The 27,150-nt window shown below is 41.3% G+C and overlaps 1 protein-coding gene across 5 annotated transcripts in view; it reads right to left on the bottom strand.

The window, feature by feature from the left end:
• Positions 1-23,482, bottom strand: part of sipa1l1 (signal-induced proliferation-associated 1 like 1) — a 366,264-nt gene extending 342,782 nt beyond the window's left edge. For 3 of the 5 annotated variants that reach the window (XM_078563125.1, XM_078563127.1, XM_078563121.1), the window contains exon 1: positions 23,266-23,480. The gene's annotated coding sequence lies outside the window, so the exon portion shown is untranslated. Of the gene's footprint in view, positions 1-21,448; positions 21,529-23,265 lie in introns of those variants that run through there. The other 2 variants (XR_013579509.1, XM_078563122.1) reach the window with 2 other exon arrangements.
• Between the last annotated feature and the right edge of the window lie 3,668 nt (positions 23,483-27,150).

Raw genomic sequence — 27,150 nt, forward strand, 5'->3', positions numbered from 1 at the left:
CCAGAAGTGGCGAGAACAGTGGTTTGAGGAACGTTGAATATGCGAATTTCTGTAACAGCGAATGGATTTGAAACATGAAGAGTGGAATCCACATGAAGTAATTTGGAGCTAGCAACAGTTGCTGAGGAAAGAGATACTACAGTGAACGTTTTAGAGGATACCTGATCAATTATGAGAAAGGAATAAGAAAGCAATGAAAGTGAACAAGGCAAAAGAGACAAATGGTAATCTAACATCAGAGAGAGGAACAAAACTCCAAGTGAGCATTCCTAAAGTGAAGGGTTGTGAGTTAAACATTAGTATTGCAATAGCCTGGGTTCAGGAATTAAGCCAAAATATAAATGACTAAAACTTTTTCATTTTATTCACCAAAGGAGCCAACAAGATAAATTTGTATTTTTATAGCAATTTATCACATGCATCAAATAACACAAACGTATTAATTTGAAGTAGTGACTTCTGACGTAGGCAAGCTGAAGGACTCCAAGCTCTTCTTCAAAAATTGCTGTGGGATCTTTAAGGCTTGCCAAAACCAACAGAACAGGCAGATGGGATCCTATGTTTAAAAAAAAATGTTTACACATAGTTGGGAAAAATTTATTTAGGCAGCACTCTTTAATATAAAATGTGCATAATTGAAAAAGTCCTGCAGTTGTGCTTGAATGCACAACCTTGAATAAAAGGCAGGTATGCATCAATAGCTGAGCCAAGCTGATACAAATTCAAGCAACAAGATGCCTTATCACTTATCAATTGGACGCCATGTAAATCAGATCTTTAGCTGTTTCTATACAGCTACTGTTTTGAGTTTTGAACCCGGGATTGTGATATCAGTGAGTCACCAGCTCTTAGCATTTACACTGTTAAATCCAGCTCTTACCTAGACAGAAACTCATTAGACCCAGTTTTTCGTGGGTTTACAAACCTACTACCAGATTAAGGAAGCCAGAACCAGTGAAGTGGGCTTCCAATGCACCTACACTTGTCTCCTGGACTCTAAAACGCGTGTAAAAAGGGTTTTTTGGCTTTCAAAAATGCTGGCAAAAAGACATTCTGCTGTATTTTATTTTCAACCCCACATAGAGCTACTTATAAAATTATGGTTTTATTTCTGTTGGTTTGGTTAGAGTGGGGTTACCTGAGGCAAGAGTGCAAGAGACTTTGGCTCCGTTAAATTTTGTCTGGTAATGTTGTGAGGTCACTTCATCCTTATTTACAATAAACTACTTTAAAATGGTGCTATATAAATGCAAGTTCACAGATACAAACCCAACTCAGGTGCTCCTATAACCATCTGAATTATAGTCATACTGTCGAGCTCACTACATCAAACACTGCCTTGACCAGTCGACCTGCCTGGTTTGAATTTAAACAAAAGCTTGGCAGTTAACTGCTTCCTGGTGCATTCTCCATGGCAACACCTCTACCAATCAGCACTCTTTTCATGCAGTATAAACTGTTATTCCCTTTACAATTGGTACTCTTGCGAATCAGCCCTGATGAAAAGATGAAAAGCTTAGGTGGCATGCCTCTTTTTCAGCAATACTCAAGTTCTGTACGACCAAACAACTATATCAAAACATACTTTCTCATGTGTATTTCCAGCACTTGTAGTTTATTTTTACCTCAGTAATGCTATCACATTCTGAAGCCTCACAGTTACATACAACTTAAAGGCAGCAGCATGTTGGACAGCTTCACTGCTTCTGCATTGCCTTCACACTGGTTAAACTTGTGACTGCAACATGCAATGGAACAACAGCCTGAGTTACACAGTTAGCGGACTGATTATATGATGAACCCCAACATCTAACCAGTCTGTTTCTTTTTCAGAACCACTTACTTGCTATTGCTTTACCAGATATTTTGGTTCCCAGAAAAACAACTCATCATCTTCGAGGTCTCTGCTTGAAGGCTGGTCCTTGGTGATTATTCGCTGAACCATAGCCAAGCACCTCGATTTTTTACCATGGGTAGCGTGGAGGCAGGCCCAGAGTCCACCTCAGCCAAAATGGGGATTGAACCCTATGCCATTGGCAATCTGATCTGACAAGCTAGCTGTCTATCCAAATGAGCTAACCAGCTCCCCACACAACTCATCTTGGACAAAAAATACACAGATTTCACCGGGAAGTGCAAAAGTGATGCGAGGAAAAGAATTTTCACCCAGAGGATGGCTGGAGTCTGGAACAAACTTCCTGAGAGGGTGGTAGAGGCAGGTTCGATCGAGGTATTCATAAAGGAATTGGACTACTATCTGAAAAGAAAGAATGTGCAAGGTTACATGGATAAGGCAGGGCAGTGGGACTAGATAAATGCTCTTTCAGAGAGTCAGCGTAGACTCGATGGGACGAATAGCCACCTTCTGCACTGTAAAGATTCATGATTCTGAGAGTCAGAAAGGTCTCTGCTAGCGTTGTCCAATATATTACCCACCAGTCATGTGGATAATTGGAAGTCAAGATGTGGTTAATTGCATTTTTGATTTGCAAATAAAAACAAGAGTCTTGGACACCATTTTGGGTGATCTCTGTACTTATTTACACTTTACGTGCATGGGTACTTTAAAATTTTTGAGAGTTTGTTGGTAAAATTACAAGGTGAGAATCAGAGCATACAAGTATTCATCACTGCATGTACTTCACTATTATTGTTACTGCTTACTGGCTAACTGATAAACTGCAATCCTTAGGTCTCGCTCTTCAGTTGACTTCATGCTAAATATTGCTGCTTTGGAAACAACAGGCTCAAGCCCTAGCTAAACAGTGGGTAAAGGGCAGGGTAGGGGATAGTTTGAAGTTTCATAACCCTATGTGAGCAACACAGCGATCCAATAGGCAATAGCGATGAGACAGGGTGGAGGGAAAAAAGTGGAGAATGTATGTCCAGTAGCTGAAGTACTGGGAATGCATTAATAGTTTTGCTACACATTTCATAAATGGTCAGAAATCCTTTAGGTAAAATAGGTTATCAAGTACGTTCCAAATATTAACCATTCCTTTCTCATGTAGTTTGTTCAGAAAGCACAATTTTACAAAAGGAACATGAGCCCAGAATAAAAGAATCAAGACTACAGCCTGCTATCAGGTTTGTCCATGCCCAAGTTGGCACCAGGTGCTATGTGCACTGAAATAAAGCACTTCATGCAAACAGCTGCACACTGCCCAAATTGAAGTTGAAGTTGGAGAGGCAGAAATTCAGATTCCAACCTTGGGGTAGTCAAATAAACTTATTTTAACAAGTTTCACTAGCTCACAGCCTAGCTGGAACATACAAAAAAAAAGAGCCATTTCAACCTAAGCAAAATATACCAAATGCTGAAAACATAAACACACAGCCAGCCAATCAGCATGTGTGGGAACAATAATTACAACTACGTTTCAGGTAGGCATCCTTGAATGTAGAGCAATCTGTTCTCTCCACCGATGCTGATTGGCCTGCTATCTCTCCAGCTATTTGTTTTAGGTCAGCCCATAGTACTTGTGCTAGCTCCTGTATCATGTCCATCTAGGGCTCTAGGCAATTTCTTTTGTTCTTCTTTCCTTTAATATTTTCCTTCAAGTGTTTATGTGAGGCCCTCTTACTCTGACTGACAATGCAGGAACTATTGATGTAATGCAATCCACTTTCTAATGAAGCTTGTGTGAAAAATATCTAACTTTTGTTCTTTTAGTATTAATCCTAAACTTACATCATCGTGTTACCAATACTCCAATCAATAGCAACATTCTGTTCACTCTCTCAACCCTTTGGCATTTTGCATATTTTCCTGCTATCGAATTTTCTGTAGGCTTCTCTGCTCCATTGAATGAATGCAGCCTAAGTTTTATAAGTCTCTCATTATAATTATGTCCTTCTGGTATCATCTAAGTCTATATTTCAAGTCTCCCATTATTCACACAGCATTCAAACTATGGCTTAACCTTGTCCTGACTCATTACTGTCTCCTTGCTTTTGCATTCAATGCCCATATAAAAGTCAGAAGCCATTAACCCTTTTCATGGCTTTTCTATTTTCAATTGGTGTGTTTCTGAACCTATAGATCTTTTAAAATCATCTAATTCACTGAAAATTGTACCAGCTAAGGGAAGTTATCAGTCAATTATTTATCCCAAAATACACAGCTTCATATTCATTTACATTAAATTGTATTTGTCTCACTCCCATTGACTAAGTTGTCTTTGTCCCCTGCAGTCTTCCACACCTTTCCTTGGTTTGCCTTATTTCCTAGTTTGGTATTGCCAGAAAATATTGATTTTGTTCAGAGACTGTGCCCAATTCACTGCAGAAAGATAGAGGTCCCAACTCCTAATGAGGCACAGAATTAGCTACATCGTTCCAACCCTCAAACCAGCTACTTACTCTTAAAACCCATTCTCTATCTTTCAAGCAACCTTCTATCCATTGCCATCACTTCACTGCCATCACACCTTCCTCTCCCTCCCAGAACCATGGTAGGGTCTCCCTTGTCCTCACTTACTAGCCCACCAGCCTCAGCATTCAAAGGATCACCCTCCGCCATTTCTGCCAACTCCAGCATGATGCCACCACCAAACACATCTTCCCTTCACACCCCTGGCAGCATTCCGCAGGGATCATTCCCTCCAGGACGCCCTGGTCCACTCCTCCATCACCCCCTACACCTCAACCCCCTCTCACGGCACCTTCCCATGCAACCGCAGAAGGTGCGACACCTGCCCCTTTACTTCCCTCCTCCTCACCACCTAAGGGCCCACACACTCCTTTAAAAAGTGAATCAGCATTTCACTTGCACTTCTCTCAATTTAGCCTACTGCATTCGAAGCTCCCAATGTGGTCTCCTCTACATTGCAGAGACCAAACGCAAACTGGGTGACCACTTCGCAGAACGTCTTCGGTCTGTCTGCAAGCAAGACGCAGACCTCCCTGTCGCTTGCTATTTCAACACACCACCCTGCTCTCATGCCCACATGTCTGTCCTTGGCCTGCTGCAATGTTCCAGTGAAGCTCAACGCAAACTGGAGGAACAGCACCTCATCTTCCGACTAGGCACTTTACAGCCTTCCAGACTGAATATTGAGTTCAACAACTTTAGATCATGAACTCTCTCCTCCATCCTCACCCCCTTTCTGATCCCCCTTTTCCCAATAATTTATATATATATTTTTCTTTTCCCACCTATTTCCATTATTTTTAAATGTATTTCCATCCATTGTTTTATCTCTACCTTTTAGCCTATTTCAATCCCTTCCCCCCACCCCACCCCCACTAGGGCTATCTGTACCTTGCTCGTCCTGCTTTCTACCCTTAATATCCCCATTAGCACATTGCTTAGCTAATATCACCACCGTCAACACCTCTTTGTCCTTTTGTCTATGTTATCTTTTGGCAATCTCCACCTATCACTGGCCCTCTATCCAGCTCTTCCTTGTCCCACCCCCTCCCCTTAAACCAGCTTATATTTCACAGTTTTTCTATTTTTCCTTAGTTCTGGTGAAGAGTCATACGGACTCGAAACGTTAACTGTATTCCTCTCCGCAGATGCTGTCAGACTGCTGAGTTTTTCCAGGCATTTTTGTTTTTGTTTCGAATTTCCAGCATCTGCAGTTTTTTGCTTTTACATTTAATAACATGGGTTCTAATCTTTGTAACAAGGCTCTTTTATAGAACCTTATGGAAAGCTTTTTGGAAGTCCAAATACATCCATCCGATCCACCAAATTCCATTTTTCAAATGCTTGGGAATTTTCCTGGCTAACTCCAAGCAGGACCCGCAGCACAAGTGGTTAAGCAAAAGCTAAATGCTGCAGAGTCTAGAAATCTGAAATAAAACAACAAAGTGCTGGAAAAACTCAGCAGGTCCAGGTCTGCAGCATCCATGGAGTGTGAAACAGAGTTATGTTTCAAGTCCAATATGACTCTTCTGAGAGGTAGGAATTTGATGGGTTTTATGCTGTTGAAAAGAGGGGAAGGGCAGGTGGAACAAAAGAGTAGGTCAGGGATAGGTTAGATGATGGGGGAGATTAAATGACAAAGAAGTCATGGAACAAAAAAAGCAAAAGGAGTGATAACATGAAAGATACAAAGCATTAGTCCAGAGTAGGTGTTAATAGCAGAATAAAGGTCATTGGCATCTGAAAGCAACAGAGTGGCACTTGGGGGAAGAAAAATACAAAACCTAAGTAAGTCACAGTTCTTGGTGTGAAGTTGCTGAACTCAATGTTGAGTCCAGAAGGCTATATAATGCCTAAATGGAACAAGAGGTGCTGCTCCCTCAGCTTGCATTTGGCTCAGTTTTGCTCAGTCTGCAAGCATGACTCCGACTTCTGGTTGCTTGCCATTTCAATTTACCATCTTGCTCACATTTCTGTCCACAGCCTGCTACAATATTCCAGTGAAGCTGAACACAAGCTGCAGGAACAGCATCTCCTCTTCCAATTAGGCACTTCACAGTCTTCTGGACTCAACATCAACTCCAACAACTTTCGACCATGAACTCTGTGCTCCACTTTGATTCTTTCCCCACCACCCCGCTAAGTCTGTGCCTGGTTCTCGTGTTTTTGCTTTCAGACAGCGCTGACCTTTATCCTGCTATTAAAATATACCCTGGACCAATGCTTTGTGTCTTTAATATTATTACCACTCCCTTTGCTTTGTGTTCTATGACATCTTTGTCATTTAATCTCCCCCACCATCTAACCTACCCCTGACCTCTTTTGCTTCACCCTTTTTCAACAGCATAAAACCCATCACATTCCTACCCCTCTTCAGTTCCACAGAAGAAAGTCATATTGGACTTGAAATGTTAACTTTGTTTCTCTCTCCACAGATGCTGCCAGACCTGAGTTTTTTCCAGCACTTACTGTTTTTATTACAAGTGTTCAGCAATATTAATTATGGTCTCAACAGATTTTCTCCCACCAAAATCATGCTAATTTGTCAATCCTTAGTATTTTTTTAAAAAATAAACCAGAGTTCAGTATATCCCAACCTTGGTTAATTGATATTTCCGAAGAATTTTGTAAAACAATGGATATTATTTCTGCATCCTGCCATGTAGATCATCTGGACCTCATGACTTGACATGAAATTTCATTAGTTTTTTTTTCCAACCATGTTTTTAATGGTTGCTCAAGTCTTCCTCAAGTAGTCTAGTTGCTTCATCTTTGATGTGAAAGGAGTGGAGTGCACTCCTAGAAATGGAAATAATTCATACATACACCTATGCTCACCAATCAGGGACTGACCGTCCAAGTCATACAGTCAGAATTTTACAGGCTTTCATTCCCCAACTTTCCCCCGTACCCTTTTAAATTTAGCTACATATGGTGACCAAAGTCCTAGCCACAACAAATATGATTGGGTAACTCCCTCGTCAATTATACTTAGGAGTGAATGAATGACTGGGATCGATTCAATGCACATAAATTGTATTACCTAATTATTCTCCACTCACTGCGTTTTTGGTGGAGAAATAATCCTGCTTTCATCAGGAGACTTTGCTGTAGTTCTGATTACGGATTCAGTTTACTGTAGTTTGTAGAAACCCTATTTGCTGTGTAAATGCACTGCTTGCTGTGAAATAGATTGTGTTTGTTGTAAATCCTGCCATCTTAACCCACTTCCAATTCATTGGCTGACAATGGTGTCAATATACACTGCGTTTAAAAGTTTTTTCAAATATTTACTCACATGTTAATCAAGGATACAAAGTTCCATGGTTCTACATTCTAGATTAGACTGACACTACTGCATCAATGGAGGAAAAAAGTCACCGTTAAAGATATATTTAGTTTTGTTTAAAAAATGCAGAGAGATTTTTGACTGTAACTGTCTCTCTCACTACAATGACAACATGACTAGAAACTCAACACATTTTTATTGCAGAAGTGTAATATTGTTCAGAAACTGCTGCAATCTGCCACTGGGTCAAGGAGGAATCATGAAATCTCATTATCCTTCAGGTTTAAATATTACAATAGAATCGGAATGTTCCCTCACAAATTGGGGGTGTAGTGAAAGAACAAAGAGGAGAGAAGAGAAGGTTACAGAACTGTAATCTTATCAATGGACACACCGCCAGGAGATAGGACACACATCTGAAGTCAATCTAATTAGAAACTGCTAGAGCAAAGGAATTAGAATAATTTAGCAATTATTTATCTGATTGGTGGCTCACAGGAAGCTGAAGCGTAATAGTTTTTGCGGATTTATGTGTCTCATTGTACGTGTCCTGATCTAATCAAGCCTCATGTACTTAATTAGTTTATTATTAGGCTACAATTAGCCACCTTATTGTCTGTTTTTTTTAAAAAAGTCAATTTCTTAATTTATTTAGTTTGTAATTGATCAGAAGATCACAGTTTAAAAAAAATGCTCCACATCGACGCTTCTCACAAAGGGAGATATGGGAGTTCCAACATGGAAAAAGTGCCATTCGGTCCAACCAGTCCATGTTTGCATTTAGCCTCCATCAAGCAAGTATTTGTCATCAGTGAGCAACCATTACTGTATCTCTTCCACCCATTTCCCTTCATCCATCTATCCAATTTCTGCCTCAATCACAAACCATGGAAGTAAATTCCACAGCTTCAACTCTAAAAATGTCTCCTCCCCTCTGTTCTAAATCTCTCAAACTGAATGCTGCATCTATGACTGATAAAATATGCCTACCTATCCAGTCTCAACACTTCATAATTCGAAAAAAAACTCCTATCATAGTACCTTATCATTTCCAGTGTCGCAAAAAAAGACCCAGCTTTTCAAACCTTTCTTCCTATTCCTACTTCCTTATCTCAAGCAGCATTGTAGTCAATCTGCAGTGTACCATCTCCAAAGCCTCAATATCCTTCCAACATTGTGCTGCCCAATTCTGCACACAATACTCAAGCATTATGGTTTCATGTAGGATCATCATTCCTGTTGGCTTTTATATTCCACAGCTTGTGATAGAACCCAAAATATTTTATTTTCTTCCCAAATCCTTATTAATCTGAAGTGCATCTTTAAAGCCATGTGATGCTGTACTGACAAATTCATCTGCTTATCCACAGTACCAAGCCTTCTTCCATTCAGGAGTTTAATTACTGCTGTTATGGTTGCTACCAAAATGCAGCATCTCAACCATACTGACAATAAATTCCATCAAGTCCATGTTCACCATTTCCCCACCTACCATATCAGGTACCTTTTCAAAAAGTGAATCTATGAGCTTTGTCAAGTGCAGTGTGCCTTTTGAAATCTATGTTTGCTACTTCTAGGTGTTTTTCTTTTATCTAGATTTGTAATTTCACGGACACTTTTAAAATCAGTCATGCTTAAACCGTCTGTGGTGGCCCAGGTTCTCTCAATGTTAAACTTGTATATGATCCTGGTCAGATGGCACTTAAAAAGTACTGTGCATGGTTAAGATTTCCATTAAAAAGGGCATAGAAGTACTGGAGATGGTGCAAATAAGATTTACAAGGATGGTACCAGAACTGGGAGATTACAGTTAACATGAAAGATTGAACAGACTAGGTTTTTTTCTTTAGAAATTTTTAGCAGTGACATGATAAAGGTCTTTGGGAACATAGCAGTAGGCCATTTAACTCAAGTGTGCTCTACCATTCAGCTAGATCATGGCTGATCTTTACCTCCATGTCATTCTCCTGCACTATCGCCAGGTCTCTCATGTCTAGAAATTATTGATTTCAGTCTTGAATATATTCAATGACTGAGCCCCTAAAGGTTCATCACCCTCAGTAAAGAAATTCCTCCTCATCTCAGGCCTAAATGGTCTCTTATTATGAGACTGTGTCTCCTGGTTCTGGACCCCCTGCAGATCCCACCTCCACCCCAAGCCAGGGGAAAACATCCTTCCTGTATCTACCCTGTCAAGCCTTGTAAAACTTTGTATGGTTCAATTAGATCACCTCTCATCTTTCTAAACTCTGAAGAACATAGGCCCAATGTCCTCAAATCTCTCCTCATAGGACAATCCCACCATCCGAAGAATCAGCCTGATAAACCTTTGTTGCACTCCCTCTATGGCAAGTATATCATTCCTCAGGTAAGGAAACCAAAACTGTACACAATACTCCAGGCACGGTCTCACCAAGGCTCTATACAACTGCAGCAAGGCTTCTTTACTCCTGTACTCAAACTCTCTTGCAATGAAAGCCAACATGCTATTTGCCTTCCTAATTGCTTGCTGCATCTGCATGTTAGCTTTCAGTGACTTGTCCCAAGGACCTGGGTGTCCTTGTTCATATCAACACTTCCCAATCTCTCACCATTAAAAAATACTCTGCATGTCTGTTTTTCCCATCAAAGCACATATCTTCACATTTTTCCACATTATATTCCATCTGCTATGTCCTTGCCCACTCACTTAACCCATCTAAATCTCTTTGAAGCCTCTTTGCATCCGCCTCACAACTCATTCCCAAGCGTGTCATCAGCAAACTTGGAAAATATTACATTTGGTCTGCACATCCAGGTCATTGATAGAGATTGTGGATAGCTGGGGCCCAAAGCACTGATCCTTGCCATACCCTGCTAGTCACAGCCTGCCAACCTAAGAATGACCCATTTATTCCCACTATGTTTTCCTGGTCATTAATCAATTCTCAATCCACGCCAGTATATTACCCCCAATCCTATGGGCTCTAATTGTGCTAACTAATTACCTGCGTGGACCTTAACTGAAAGCCTTCTGAAAATCCAAATACACCACATCCACTGATTCCCCTTTATCTACTCTGCTAGTTACATCCTCAAAAATAAAACTCCAATAGATTTGGCAAACATGATTTCCCTTCAAAAATCCAAGATGACTCCTGTCCCAATCATACCATTATTTTCTAAGTGTCCAGTTGTCACTTCCTTTATAATTTTAAAATTAAACTAACTTTAGTCAAAATAATTTAACTTATAAATGGGTTGGACAGGGTTGATGTAGAGACAATTATTTCACTTGCAAGAGGATCCAAAAGCAGAGGCCATCATTACAAGATAATTAATAAACCCAATAGGAAGGCAAGGAAAAATGTCTTTACTCAAGACAGTGGTTAGAATGTGGAATGCAGTAAGTGGTTGAGTAGCTTAGATGCTTTCAAAAAAAAACTAGATGAAAGTATAAAAGAGGAAATGGAATAAAAAGATATGCTGAAAGGCCGAGTTCAGACAGATGGAATGGGAGGAGGTGGACTAGAAACACCAGCGCAGACTATTTGGCCCAAATGGTCTGTTTCCATGGTTGTGTTCTCTATGCAGTTCTGCTACAGTGCTTCCCAAACTTTTTCCCCATTGTGACCCCATTTTGAAGCTTGAAAATTGCCGTAACCCGGCTGTGGTGGTGGTGGTGGTGGTGGAGGACAGGGGACAGTTGAGAGTGTGGGAGTTGGGGTGGGGTGAGAGCGGGGGAAGGGAAATGGGGAGAGTGGGGAAGGGGAAAGACAGAAGAGCTGTGAACGCACAGAGATGATGTTAAAACTGCTGGATTTTTAAAGCAAAAAATCACCTACATTTTCAAAGCAGAAATCAGGCCTCAAGACTGGTCACTTAAGCTGCAACCATCATTGGAAAAAACAACAAGGACTTAAAAGGGGCCTCATAGTTGTTAACATTCAGTCTGAGCTAGAGCTTGTGACTCCAAAATCTCAACCCACAGTTTGGAAAGCCTTGTACTCTAGATGGTTCCATAATGTGGCAAAGGTGCCAATGTGGAAACATAGCTGGAATGATAGAGACAGAATTCATCAATCACCCATGTCCAACAAAAATGTCTCCAGCTTAAACCACGGCCTGTATGGAAATACCTTTCTCTCCCCTATCCCCTTCCCCCACCTCAGACTCTGCCTTATACTAGAGTACAGTTCCATAAAGGTTTACTGCCCAAGTGGCCGCCTTCTTATGAGAAGAGAATGGGCAAATCCCTGAAAGCTACATGTTCATGCAGTGCATCAGACATGCTCGATATGGTTTTCAATGAACTATCGCACATTGCCCCATTCCTGCAACAATCTCTACAAGTCAGGGAGAGCGAAGTCTGCATGATTTATCTCCCCTCTCAATGCTGATGTGCGAGAGCCAAGGCTGCAGAATGCTCTATTCGTGGTTGAAGCATAGACCATGTCAATATTCAAGAGCAGGTTAAATAGGTGGTTGAAAGGGAAGAAAGGGATGTGGCAACATGTGACTAATGTAGCTCATATGAAATGTGAACACCAACACAGATTGCTTGGGCTGAACAGCCCATTTCTGTATTGTAATTCCATGCCATGTTCCATCAGTGAAAATAGGCTTCAAGGCAACAACTAACCATATATCTAGCCATTTAAACAAACAAACAAAACTAATAAAATGAAACATACAGGGTATCACAGGAAGGGTTGTGTCCAAATGGTCAATGTGATACAATACTGATGCAATATTGATATTCCGTCACTAGTCCAGAGAACTTAACTGGAAGTTTAGTTATTTACAGAGTATGGAAACCTGATTTATACACAGAACATGGGTAAAGCTGTCTGGGAGATTATTTTAGTAGCTCCTGATAAATGGACTTGACCACATGTAGACTCAAAGTAGGCTGTAGGATTCTGAACACAAAATTACGCAATAATACAAAATCTTAAAAGCATTATTTCTTCTAGCCATCCCCCCGTCACAACCAGACTCCTAACTGAGTGATATGGGTCTGTACAAAAATTGGCACTTAAATGGCCATAAAGACAGAATAAAATGTACAACACTAATAGCACCACACTGAAAGGAGACCAGAAGTTTTTTTTTAAATCATTCCGGTGATTTAAAAAAACCCTCACACACATTATTGTCCTGCAACATATGCCCAGCCACAGTTTTTGTCTGCATATATAATCATGCTGCTCAAATATAAAAGTATAGTCAAGTTATTCAACAATATTATTGCATACCACATACCTAGAATAGGAGGCATCAAAGACCTGACCACATGATGTCCTGACAATATAAACTCCTCCATGTTTTCTTCTTTTGTATCTGACTTGGGGGCATTACTCTCACCTGAGCAAGAAGGTTGTGGGTTCAAGCCCCACTTTAGAGACTTGAGCTCGTAATCTAGGCAGATACTTCCATGCAGTGCTGAAGGACAACTGCAGTGCCAGAGGTGCTGTCTTTCGGATAAGATATTAAACCAAGGTTCTTTGAAATCAATGTTGGACATAAAGGATCCCTAAGGCCAATTTGAGGCACTGAGGTATTATTCCAGTGCCCTGGTCAAAACTTATCCCTCAACTATCATAACTCTCAAATTACATTATCCGGTAATTTAGCTCATTACTGTTTGTGGGGTCTTAATATTATAAATTAGATGTTGTGTTTCCTTAATTTGCAACACTGGCTACACATTAAACAATGTATAATTCATTGGCTGGGAAGTATTTTGGGATATCCTGAAGTTGAAAGAGGCACCATAAAAATACAAGTTCTTTCTTTTATTGACAGACAATCATGATAAACTACCTGCTTTACTACATGCAGTAGTCCAAAAAAGGTAACACACAACTTAAGAGCAGTTCAAAAAAATGAATTAAACACATGAAATAATTAACTAAATCCTTTATTTATTATTTGAGGCTGCAGAGAGGCCTAATTAAGATAAAGTACATGGATATCAGGCAGGCTGTTAAATAGATTCTATATCTGAACAGCTTTGGTCAAATAGGTCTCAGCTCCTCTGCATTGTAGAGACACAACAGGTACAAGAATCAGTTGTCATACATAATTTTTTATTTACATTCAGTGCTTGTAATTCCCTTGAAAGCAAAACAGGTAAACAGATGAGAAATTTATACACATTGCAATGCTTGACTTTACCTGATTATATAAAACAATGACACATGCTGATAACAAACGGATGGAATTTGTGGGGAAAGACAATATTAATTACAAATGGTGACTTTCTTTAACATAAAAATCAACACTTCAAGATTACAGCACAATTTATAATTTTAGAAATTCTACTGCATAACATCCAAGAGTTAGCACTGAATGAAATTCATGGCCTGTACACAAAGACTGGAGTTACATTGTACAAAAGACTCCAAGGAGGCTGCAACGATAGAGAACTCTGAGGTGACAGCATAGCATGACACACAAGCCTAACAGAGAATTGTTACAGCACAGGGGAGGCTATTTGGCCCATCATATCTGCGCCGGCTCTCCAAATGAGCTTTTCGCCTCGTGACATTCTCCTGCCTTCTCCCAGTAACCCAGAAGATTATTTGAAAAGAAAATCATCTAATTCCCTCTTCAATGTCTCAGTTGAACCCGGCTCCACCACAGTCTTAGGCACTACATTCCAGACTCTAACCACTCGCTGTGAGAAACAGTTCTCTCTCATATCACTTTTACCAATTACTTTAAATCTGTGCCCCCTCATTCTCAATCATGTCACAAGTGGGAACAGCTTTTCCCTATCTACTCTGTCCAGACCCCTCATGATTTTGAATACCTTGATCAAATTTCCCCTCAGCCTTTTTTTATCCCTTGGCGAAAAGAAGAGTTCCAACTTCTCCAATCTTACTTCTTAAATGAAGTTCCTCATCCCTGAAACCATTTCATAAACCACTTCTGCACTCTTTCCAATGCCATCACACCCTACCCAAGATGCAGTGCCTAGACCTGTACGCAATATTCCAACTAACAGGGGTTGACTGATAAAACAAGGAGGACAAGCTTTTGTTAAGCATATAGTTTCAGTGCCAGTTTCAGTTAGTTATGTAGTGAGAAGTGATTGTGCAAGCATGCAAAGTGGTTGCCATGGGGACAGGTAGCACACTCATTGATGCTGACACCAAAAAGCAGAACATTTTGGGTAGTATAGCATGAGCAAGCTTGTCTGCAGGCACAAGAAGAGTAGTCTTACTGGAAAAACATTGTTTTTTTACAAGGATATTCACTTGTATAAATGTCCAAAATATGTTATGAACTTTGCCCTGGGATTAATTTATTTGTTATACATCATCATGCCACATTAGCAATGTCACTACTGTGTCCACAATATATAGCCTGGCACATAAACAAATGTCCATGCAATCCCCACTGGTTCTGCGAATCTTTACAACCTGCAACGCCACATCCATTTATTTCATTAATCCACTGGGTGTGCTCTGTGTCATATTGCACAATGGAAAATATGCTTTCTCCACAGTAACAACTGCAGTATTCAAAGCCGATAATGTCATGTGAACAGGCATTTTCACAGACTGAAAATAAAACTCTTTTTATTTATCCTAGAATAGACCACTAAAATATAGGATTCAAGAGGAAAAAAAATGGTGCCGATTAGGTAAAACTACTCACTATTATGAGTAGTTAAAGCAATTAGTATAAATTTATTGAAGGGAAAGCTAGATAAACACATGAAGCAGAAAGGAATAGAAGAATATGTTGATGGGGGTTAGATGAAGAAGGGTGGGAGGAGGCTCATGTACAGGATAAACACCAACATGGACCCGGTGGGACAAATAACCTGCCTCCATGCAGTAAATACTATGTAGTACTATCCAGTTTAAGCCAAGAATGAGGAAGCTCATCAGTCAAACCATAAATATGGTGGGCATAAATGGGTTTTATAAAGCTCCTTCTCAAGAGCAAATTAAATTTGTGGCACATCATAAAAAATTTGCAAGTAATAAAAACGTCCAATTCACAACAAGGACATAGAGAATACCTTCAGTTAAAGCAGGCCTGTATGCAAGGGAAATTTGATGAAATTTACAGCACTTAAACAGGCAATTCAGTCCAAGTATGCCAGTGTTTTATGTTCCACATGAATCGCTTCCCAGTCTACTTTATCTAACTTAATCAACATGTCCTCATATTCTTTTCTCTCTCAAAGGCATCCACACTATTCACCTCAAACAGTCCTTTTGAAGTGTGTCCCACATACTCAACACTCTGGCTGAAGTTTCTCCTGAACACATTCTTCCCTTGTTTTGGATCCCTCAATCAGGAACATTTTATCTATGTCTGCCCTTTCAAATCCCTTCAGAATTTTAAAGACCTCCATTAGGACAACACTCAGCCTTCTCTTCTCTTGAGCAGTTTTTGGTTGAAGAATCTCTTTTCAAATACATTAATCATGGAGCATCCCCCTAATCTAAGTTACAATATGATATAATACTCAGAATATGAAAGTGCTACATGTGGCTTAATCATAGGTATTTGTGTCTAAGTAAGCAGTAACTTAAAATATTTTAATAAAACTCTCCTGTCTTGAACAAGGTTGATCTGACCTGGCACCCACCACCAGACTTGGTAACTGCGGGTCTATCTGGTGATCTTTGTGCCGTTTCAGCGCTCCTCCATGCGTGCTCCACTCAGACTGAATTTTACACTTGAAACTGAACATGGGAGCCACAGATTGTCTCTACTGAGTCCAGTTTAAGAACCACTGTCCTAAAGGAAAGAGCACCAGCCTGTTCAGTCTTCCCTGAGAGTAATAACCCCTCAGCTCTGGTCTCATTGTGCATTTGCCCCAGTGCTTCCACATTCTGTTTTTTTAAAAATATAGAAACCAGAACTGTAGAGTGCTTGAAGTGTGGTCTAGCCATGCTGCTATACAAAGTTAAAATAACTTCTCTACTTTGATTTCTACTTCTCTAGATACAAGGTCCAACGCTTTGATTGAAAGTTGTACGGCTTTGCTCATCTACAATGCCACTTTGAATGATTTGTACCCCTTGATTGCTTTGCACACATATCCCATTTAGCCCCTTCTTTTCCAAGGAGCACAAGGAAGCAGCTTCCTTAATTCCCCCTACTCCATTTTCTGTTTTGTAGCTTAGCTACACCTTAGCTCCTATCTCCATAGACTTTGACTTTAAGGTACTGCATAATAGTCAAAAGCTTTTTCAAATCCCATACATATCACATCCACTGCATTACCCCAGTCACACTCTGTTACTTCTTCAAAGAATTCAATAAGGTTGGTCAAGCACAATCATCCCTTTTGAAACCTGTTATTTGTAGATGTTTTTCTATTACATCTTGAAGTAAAGATTCCAATATTTTTCCTACTACAGACATTAATCTATAGTTCCCTGGGATTTGCTTGATCTCCTTCTTTGAATCTAGGAATAATCTAGTTTATGATCTCCCTCCTTTCTTGGCATTTTGAATGGCCCAGCCCCATGCCCTCACCCCAATTTTAAATTGCTCCATCATTGGCAGCCATGCTTCCAGTTGTCTTGGCCCCAAGCTCTGAAATTTCCTCCCAAAACCTCTCCACCTTGCCTCTTTTAGGGTGCCCCTTTAAAAAATTCATTTCTTTGACCAAGGTTGGTCATTTGTTCTGATTTCACCTTCAGTGGCTGGGTGTCAATTTTTTTTCATAACAATCTTGCTAACCTCTTGTTGATGGTAGCATAGATAATCTGGAAGGATGAGATCAAATGGAACCTTTTGATTATTTTAAAGGAACCCCAATCCAACTGAGGTACCAAGGCAAATTGCTTCAATTTATGAACATGCATTGCTCTTAGCACAACTGCAACCTGCCAAGAAACTTTTATACCAATATATTCCTCCACAATTGCACGATGGCTAGATAATATATGTAAATGAAAATTAAAGCTCACGTAACTATAACTAATCTCTCCACAATTTTCTGCCCTTTACCAGAATACAAATGTAACCTAAACTGAAGCCTGACGACATCGAGTTGCAGTTGCTCCAGATACAGAGATAAGAATCTGATATGACCCACTTAAATTAAACCTCCACAGTGGGGAGTTCAGATAATGAACAGTTTCTAGGCCACACAACCACAACTAAGACCACAGAATTTAAAATATGTTTCAAGGCTTCTATTGTGCTGCTTATGTCATTTCCAAACACAATTGCAGCTTACTCGGGTGATGCAGTGAGAAAGGATTTAGAAAGAACTTTAGAATGAGTTTACTCTGTTGCAAAACTGGTTCTTACTACACTAGTCTTGGAATGAGCTTTTATCCCTCCTCTCTTCAAGATTCCTTATGTTGAGGCAGTGTTCTGCAGGTCTCTGATTGGTGCCGGAGTGTGAAGCCGCAGGGCCGGCCACCTGCAATGGCTTGCCCAAGTTGCTTTCCATCTTTTCACCTGCGCATGCCTCTCCTAAATGACCATTGTGCATGGAATCCCAACTAGAATGTCAATGGGCTAGTCAACCATGAAGGGAACTACAATGAAGCCCACACACATCCTCACGTTATGTCCATGCACGTAATTTTCATCAAGATTAGACAAAATCAGTATAGCAGCTTTGAAACAGGCCAATTTAGTAAACACATAAGAGAGCTAGAGTAATCCATTCTCCACACCCTTAAATCTTCCTTTTTTAAAAAGCAATCAGGACTGGGAATTCTGACTCATTTTTCCCAACATTCACCCAGGAGCATTGAGGTAAACTGCAGCACAACTATTGCCATTCACCCAAGATCAGTAACCTCAGCCCACACTAGCAACTGAACCTGGGATTTTGTTAGTAAAGGCAGTGTGGAGCTGAACCCTTAAGAAATGGATTGCAGCTTTCCCCAATTTTAGTAGGCTGGAATAAAATATTAAGCAAAGCTAAAACTGAAACTTCAATAGCTCACTATAGGGTTTAATCCAGAGTAAAACAATGTGTCACCTCACAAACTGAGATCGAGGACACAGCTCAAGACCCTGAGGAATTAGCCTTAAGGATAGCAGACATTTTCAGTTTTAAGACCATTAAGACCATAAGACGTAGGAGCAGATGTAGGCCATTCGGCCCATCGAGTGTGCTCTGCCATTCAATGAGATCATGGCTGATCCAATAGTCCTCAACTCCACTTTCCTGCGGTTTCCCCATAACCCTTGATTCCCTTGCTGATTAAAAATCTGTCTATATCAACCTTGAATATATTTAACAACCCACCCTCTACAGCCCTCCGTTGCAAAGAATTCCAAAGATTCGCTATCCTCAGAAAAAATTCCTCCTTATCTCTGTCTTAAATGGGTGACCCCTTTACTCTGAGGTTATGCCCTCTGGTCCTAGACTCTCCTACAAGGGGAAACACCCTCTCAGTATCTACCCTGTCAAGCCCCCTAAGAATCTTATATGTTTCAATGGTCACCTCACATTCTTCTAAACTCCAATGAGTACAGGCCCAACCTACTCAACCTCTCCTCATAAATAAATCCCTCCATACCCAGGATCAACCTGGTGAACCTTCCCAGGACTGCCTCCAATGCCAGTGCATCTTTCCTTAGATAAGGGGACCAAAACTGCTCAGTATTCTAGGTGTGGTGTAACTAGCACCTTGTATAGTTTTAGCAAGATTTCCCTATTTTTGTACTCCATTCCCTTTGAAATAAAGGCCAACATTCCATTTGCCTTACCTATTACCTGCTGAACTTGTATGTTAGCTAAATGGGATTCATGCACAAGGACTACCTAATCCCTCCATGCTGCAGCCTTCTGCAGTCTTTCTCCATTTAAATAATATTCAGCTCCTATATTCTTCCTGCCAAAGTGTATAACCTCACACTTTCCAACATTACATTCCATCTGTCAAGTTTTTGTCCACTCACTTAACCTGTCTATATCCCTCTGTAAACTCCTTGTGTCATCCTCACCACTTGCCTTCCCACCTATTTTTGCGTTATTTTTCAACTAATCAGTGGCAGCTTTTAAACTCACAAAAAGAAAGTTAGGTATATTTCAAAGCTTTGAACATATCAATTAGGAGGATTAGGCCACTCGGCCCTTCGAGCCTGCTCCACCATTCAATAAGATCATGCCTGATTTGATTGTAATCTCAGCTCCACATCCCCACCTACCTCCAATAACCATTCATCCTCTTGCTTATCAAGAATCTATCCACCTCTGCCTTAAAAATATTCAAAGACTGCTTCCACCACCTTTTGAGGAAGAGAGTTCCAAAGACTCTCAAGCCTCAGAGTGCAGAAGGCCATTGGTCCATATAACTAAAACTTACTGCAAGTTCCATACAGTAATTCCACAACTAACAGTCTTGAGTCCAAACAGCAATTTGCTCAGACTTCTTTTAAATTAACCCTCCTACTGATCATTTCTATTTACTAAAGATATCATTCCCTAAATCTCTCATTTTCCTTTGTTACTTCAAATTTGTGTCCCTGGAGAATTACCTGCAGCAGTCAGACAGAGGCTGGTTCTGGGAGGCATGCAAGAGATTCATGCATTTATATTAATCTAGCTGTCCAATATTCCTCCCAACACTCCCAAGTTCCAAATGAACTGTGTAGTATAACCTTACTTTTCAGTTCTGGAAGGCTCGTTCATTCACCCCAGAGATTGACATTTTGTGATACTGCCTGGTTGTCAACCAACCTGGTTGACAACTAGAACCAATCTTTGACCCTCCCTGTACTCAGGGAAAGAAAAAAGATGCCAAGAGAATTACTTGATGCTTCCTAGCTATGTCCATAATCAGATTGCAAGGTCTAAGGTCCTAAATTGTGCAATAGAGAATGCAGGATTGCTAGCCTCCGCCCCCAAGCCACAGCAGCTCAAGACAATGGACAGGCCATAGAAGTCACAGACAATCTGATGTAGCCAGGATTAGACTCTCAGATCTCATGCACATTTGTGCACCCATTGTGCCATTAGCCAATAATAACTGAAAGCCCCAGAAGTTATAGGTAAAAGGTTATTGCTTCAAACAGCATGAATTTCAAGACTAAACAATTAAAAGCATATGTTAACATATTAGGAAGTACAAATGAGAATTATCACAGAATATAAAATAAATTAAACTTAGAAGGTACTCATTTTTAACCAAAGTCTTTATAAAGTTACAACCCTGAACAGCACATTAGTTGGAACTTTGAAAAAATATCCTAGTGATGAGAATGTCTGAGAATGACAATGTAATTGAACACAACACCAGACTGACTCAGCAGCTGAACATCACATCTTCTATATTGCAGCACCTCTGAGCTCATCATTAATTTTAAATCTAACACAAGTTTGCAGGAGCACAAAATTAAAATGCTGCCATCATCCTTTTTTTAGGGGTGGGGTGGCGGGGGGGGGGAGGGATGAGAGGGAATTAACCAAAATCCCAGTACACAATTCCCAAAGGCGAGAGAGGTTGAAATCACTGCACGGAAAAGGTAATGATTCATTAGCAGTAGAATGCCTCATTAGCTTGCATGTTTACCAACAATAACGAACACAACAAAAGGTTTGCCTGACAACTTTTGCAGTAGGCAACCCTTTCAAAAGGTGCTCTCACTCTTCCTCTCCATCTCTTTCCAGCCACCTGTATTCAATTTGCAGTCGTTTTACTGAGTAGGTGGTAAGAGTGGGGGGGGGGGGGTGTAGGTTGTTACAATCATACGTTTTGTCCTGATTTTTCTTTGGGAGGTTGAGAAGAGGCCAGCAGCTTTTATATTGAAAGGGCCATCAATGAGTGACCTTGTGCCTCACAATGTCCCTAACCCCTCCTTACCTGGCGGCGGCTGCTATTGCTTGTACCCCAAGACTCGAGCTCTCCTACTGCTACTGCGGCTCTGCAGCCGCGCGCCCGGCGCCTTGACGACAGGAGGGAGGAGGGGGGCAGGGCCTGGAGTCGGCGTGATCGACGTGCGACGCCGGCCAATCGGAGGCGGCGGCGGCGAGAGCTGCCGGCCAATGCGGGCGGGGCAAGGGGGCGGGGCCGGGGGCCGGGCACCAGCCGCCAGGTGGAGGCGAAAGGTGTGAAGGCTCAGGTGGCTCCCCCTCACACAACTGGGCAGCAGCAGCAAGCTGCAACCAAGATCAGGCATCCCTGACTCCCCGCTAATCAAACTGCTAAAATTTCAGTGCTCCGCTATTTTTTTGCTGCAATCTAACAGAACGTACTCTAGCAATTTAAAATGTAATTTAATTTAAAATTTAGCAGTTTCTCCTGCCACCTCCGCATGAACTTTGTAAACCACAAATAAATCGAGGCAACGCACCGATTGAATGAATGGGACAGGTCTCCACGCTCCTCATTCACCCACCCACCACCAAAATCCTGCTGCTTACTTCACCGATTTTCATTCAACCTTTACTTTACTATAGAGATGCGGAGTAAAGAGAACGCAGTGGTATGAGGAACCCATGCTAAACCTCAATTTATTTATGCGGATCCCCTTTTCAAGGGTCTGTTTCTGATCTTCATAAGCCTGGGGATCGCTAAACTATTGGGAAAGGGAACATGACACTCCTCCTGGCCAGTCATCTACATTCTTGACGTTACAAACCTACATTTTTAACCCAGCACTAAAGAGGTACAATTCGAGCCTCTAAAGTGAACGGATGAAACATGTTGAGAGGGTCGGTACACTGGGCCAGTGGCAGGTGAATGAATACAGGCTGATCTTCCAAAGCTGCCACCTCCTCCAGCCATCGGAAATATCAGCTAGCAAAAGAAATTTGCATCTGAAAAGGGGCGTTAAACACTTTAACTCGGGGTTAAATTAGATTATAAATGAAATCCAGTCGAGAACTCCCGACGTTTCCATTCAAAATGGAAATTAGATTAGAGCGCTACACCAGAGACACAGTGCTTTAAGTATCATTTTACAGCCATTTAAAATAAATTCACAAATCAATTTTTCTGTGTTTCAAAACTAACAAGAAAAACCATAACAGAGAAACAGACTAAGTGACACCTTTTGTTTATTTCTATTACATAACCGGCAATTTCATCAACAATTATTCATTCAACCCCTATGCCCTGGTACGATACAGTGGCCTCCAATCCACATATCATTGACATCTGATCATCCATTCACTGCTTCTGAAGCTTGATGTACTGAATAAACTGGTCTTACCCACACCCCTACCCCCACCCGATTTGTAACTAGTGTCATTCACCGTGCAACTACGATCTGTGCAATGTAAATATTTCAATACCGATCCTTCAAAGCTTTTATTCAAAGGCTGCAATCTGAATCATAATATATCATATATATATATATATATACTATGTGTCTATAAAACTTGGATCTGGCTATAAAATAAATGATACCGACCACCGCCACTTCACTGACAGTCCACAACCCCGAGACAAGGATCCTTTCATGCTGACCATAAAGTTTCATGCATCACTCAGCTGTGAGCATATGATTTATTTTTACATTCTCGGATCCTCTACCACGTCCTGCCTGAATGGTAGGAACACTAGAAGTGTACGAGGCTCTGCCACTAGCGAGGGCGACACAGGCAACAAAAGCTGCGTCTCCAGCTGCTTTGCATGCAGCTCTCCCTTTTCATTATCTAAACGCTTCACTTTCTTACCCGCTTGTCTTTTTTTTGTTGTCGATAAAGTATTCCCGATCCGGGATTGGGGAAGATGCCGAAACTCTTTAGTTCCCAGGCGAGATAGATTGAATTCCCCAGTCAGAGCAGCAGAGTTGTCCTTGGCTTGCCGTCCAGTGATCTGTGCTCGTCTGCTTCGCTCAAACCAAACCCTCCCAGCCCCCGAATGCAGTTGGAAGTTGTTGAAAAGTTCAGTCCAATCCACCTCCAAACGTCTGAGGTCATTGCGGCAAAACGTCGCGATACTGAAGTGCAGGAGAGGCGAGGAAGACCGGCTGTGTTGTTGCTCAGACACTGCAGCCTTATCGGAGCGGAGGGAAAAAAGCTTTCACCCTCCACTTTTTTTTTCCAGCAAGCTGAGGAACTGGTGGCCAATAGCAAATCCGTGAATCTGTTTCTGTTTTGTAAACAGGGGAGCAAAAACGTCTTGGGAGGACGCATGTTTGCATTCTTCGTTTTATCTTTATTTACAGAAATCAGTGCACGAGGATCGAGAGAGAGGTGCCGTAACTGTTAAATCTGATCAACGGGACCAGATAATTGCCGTTAAACCACGAGAAAGCCGCCTTTGGCAAAAAGCGAAATACTGCCGGAAATCTGAAATAAATGCAGAAAATGCTGGAAATGCTCAGCAGGTCAGGCAGCATCTGTGGAGAGAGAGAAGCAGAGTTAATGTTTCATGTCTCATTAAAACTGAGGAAAGTTAGAAATGTAATAGGCTTTGAGCTAGTGAAGGGGAGGTGGGTGAGGAAGATCATGCAGCCTTTTGTCAATTAATCTGCCTCCACCCCAACACAAACCTTCCCTTTTTCTCTTCCCCTTTCATTTGCTCAAAACTTATTTTGTTTCTTCATTCCCTCAGTTCTGGTGAAGGGCCATGGACATGAAACATTAACTCTGTATCTCTCTCCACAGGATGCTGCCAGACCTGCTGAGTGTTTCCAGCATTGTCTGTTTTTATTCCAGGGCACCTTCAGCCACATTCTGAAGGCCAGATAAGAACAGAAAATGCTGGAAACGCTCAGCAGGTCTGGCTGCATCTATGAGGAGACAAGAGTTAAAGTCAAGGTCATTGACCAAGAACCCAAGAAATAGGAGCAGGGGTAGGCCATATGTTCTGTCAAGCCTGCTCCGTCATGTAATAGGATCATAGCGGAAATAGGGCTTCAACTCCATTTTCCCACCCACTCCCCATATCCCTTAATTCCCCGAGAGACCAGAAAGGTTAACCCTGCTTCTTTCACCATAGATGCTCCCTGATCTCAAAGAAATTTCTGGAACAGAAGGGGACCATTCAGCCCATCAGTTTTTGTGCTGGTAAAGAGGAGTGGCAAATGCAGCCATCAATCCTGCTACCTCCCACAGTTAGAGCACTCGCTTTACCATTTGAGCTAATTCCCTGACTGAGTTTTCTCATTATTCTCTGCTTTTACTTCAGATTTCCAGCATCTGCAGAATTTTGTTTCCATTCGGAAGCCCAGGGCACTTTTGATGGGCCAGAAAGGGTGGCATTGGGTTGTCCAAGAGCAGGTAAACGAGAGTCATCATCAGTATCCCTTTTAAGACACCACCAATAAAAGAAACTCACATTTCAATCAAACTAAAAGATGCCAAAATAAGCATCAAAGTCCCAACAAAAGCAAAGGGATGCCTTAAAACAGAAAATGCTGGAAAGACTCAGCTGGTCAGGCAGCATCTGTGGAGAGAAACAGTTAATAGTTCAGGTCGATGATGACCCTTCAGAACTCAAAGGGGTGCCTTCCTAACTAAATCAAAATGTTCTTAACTGAGTCTATTGACATGCCCCTAAGACATGAAATAAATCATAAACTATGTTAATCAAACTTTATTCTTTTTTCTTATTTAAAAATTAACTTTGCTGGACCAAAAGATGGCTGCCACAAGTCACCTGATGTATAAAATTGTAACGTGACCACTAAGACATTATATGGATTGCACTGGAGATATGTCGCTCATGGAATCTCACACCTCGGATTATTAAGATCCATTTCAAAAATGAACTATTGAAAGGAAATGTACATAATTTGCATCTTTATAAGCTTACCCCTCTAGTGGAGTCCAAGGGTCTACCAAGACAATGGCTACCCACAACAGGGTCATCAAGATGGATGACAGTTCTTTGAGAGACTAATGACTAGGACATTATAAGCTGCAAAACAAAAGCCAGACCCAGACACCAGATAAACATCCCTTTATGAAATAATTGTGGCGGAAGGAGGTTACATGACTCGAGTGACCATTTTGAAGTCTCCATTTATAGCTGAGAGCTCAGAAGAGGCCTGCCTTCTGATTTATCCCCAACCTTCAACCATCCAACAGCAGGACTCGAGGCTGACCAAGCAATAGGCCCTCTTCGAAGCCTGTTCATCTGGAAGCCACTGGCCACTGCCTGCCAAGCAGACCAAGTCTCTGAATATCAACCTCATATCACTGCAGCACCATTATCTGAAAGGAATTCTGCACTTCTGCCTTCAGCCAAGAACCCGCCTGAATCAGAACTTCTCCATGAAGGAACCTCCACTGGATTTGGACTTCCTGGACTCTGAAAATCGCCTGAGCTGATATCTATTTCTGTGGTTCTTTTTTACTGCTAAATTATTTATAGTTGTAAAACCCCCTCTTTTCTATTCCCCTTACTGTATATGTGTGTGTGGGTATGTGTGTGTGAAGTTGCAATCATCTTCCAGGTTTGAATGTGTGAACAAACTAAACTTCCAATTTAATTCTGAGTTTGCTGCGAGTTACTTTAAAAATTAACAAACAAATGGTAATTTTTTTTTAAAAAACACCTCTGCTTACGGACAGAATGCGAGAGAATAAACAAGTTCAGTCCTGCCTCTCTCTGCTGTCCATAACACTATAAAGCACTATGGGCAAAATTTTTAGCTTGGTGGGCAAACACACGCCCAACCAGCTCCAACGAAAATGACATGCGTTGATGTCGGGCCAGCGTCCAGTCATGTGATATTTTGTTTGGCGGGCGCATGCCGGAGTCAGTGGGATGAGGTTTCCCAAAGTAAATAAAAATGAAATGAAAATTTTAAAACTTAATTAAGAATATGTCCCGACTCATGTGACAGATGAGGGGTCATGTGTGTTTCATTACGTTTTTAATTTCCTTTTTATTTTTCTTATAACTCTTCATCTCCCTGAGGCAGCTCTGTGCTCCAGGGAGATTATGAAGCGCGCACTCACGCACATGCACGAAGGTCGCACTCGCCCCATTCGCACTCCCCGCCTGCACAGGCAGCGCTGCCGCTCGCTTTTCACGCTGGGCGGGCCTTAATTGGCCCACCAGCATGAAATCACCTTCCGACCCCAATCTCAGGCGTCAGTCAGCTTCCCGATCACCCCCACCCGAGCCTGCCCGACAAGGGCAAGATTCTGCCCTATATTCTGCAGTGCCCTATATTCTGGTCACGGAAGGCATCAAGTGTACAAGACCTCGCCTGCTCCCTCTCCAGGGCCACCTCTGAATCTCAGGATTAGATCTTGATACTCAAAGAACAGAGTTTTATTTTTAAGGTGCACTGTCTACAGAGAAAATACTTGGGAAATTATTGTTTTTATTGCTCAAAAAAGACATTAGAACACACTACAGATATAATGCTTCAAAAATAATTGAAGGTTGTTTTCACGGAGACTGTGTCTTTAACATACTTCAGATATGATGTTTCAAAAGCAATGAATGTTTTTTTTTCCCCACAGAGGCTGTGCCTTTAACACTATTGCTGTATGTTTTAAGGGTGACCTTTGTGTCTAATTACCTTCTCCCCAGCTCAGTTGACCCCCTCCTCTGCTGAAGACTGTGACTTATACTGTAGGATGGTTTCCATAGCACCA

Source organism: Cetorhinus maximus, chromosome 18 (assembly GCF_964194155.1).
Source record: "Cetorhinus maximus chromosome 18, sCetMax3.hap1.1, whole genome shotgun sequence".
NCBI lineage: Eukaryota > Metazoa > Chordata > Chondrichthyes > Lamniformes > Cetorhinidae > Cetorhinus > Cetorhinus maximus.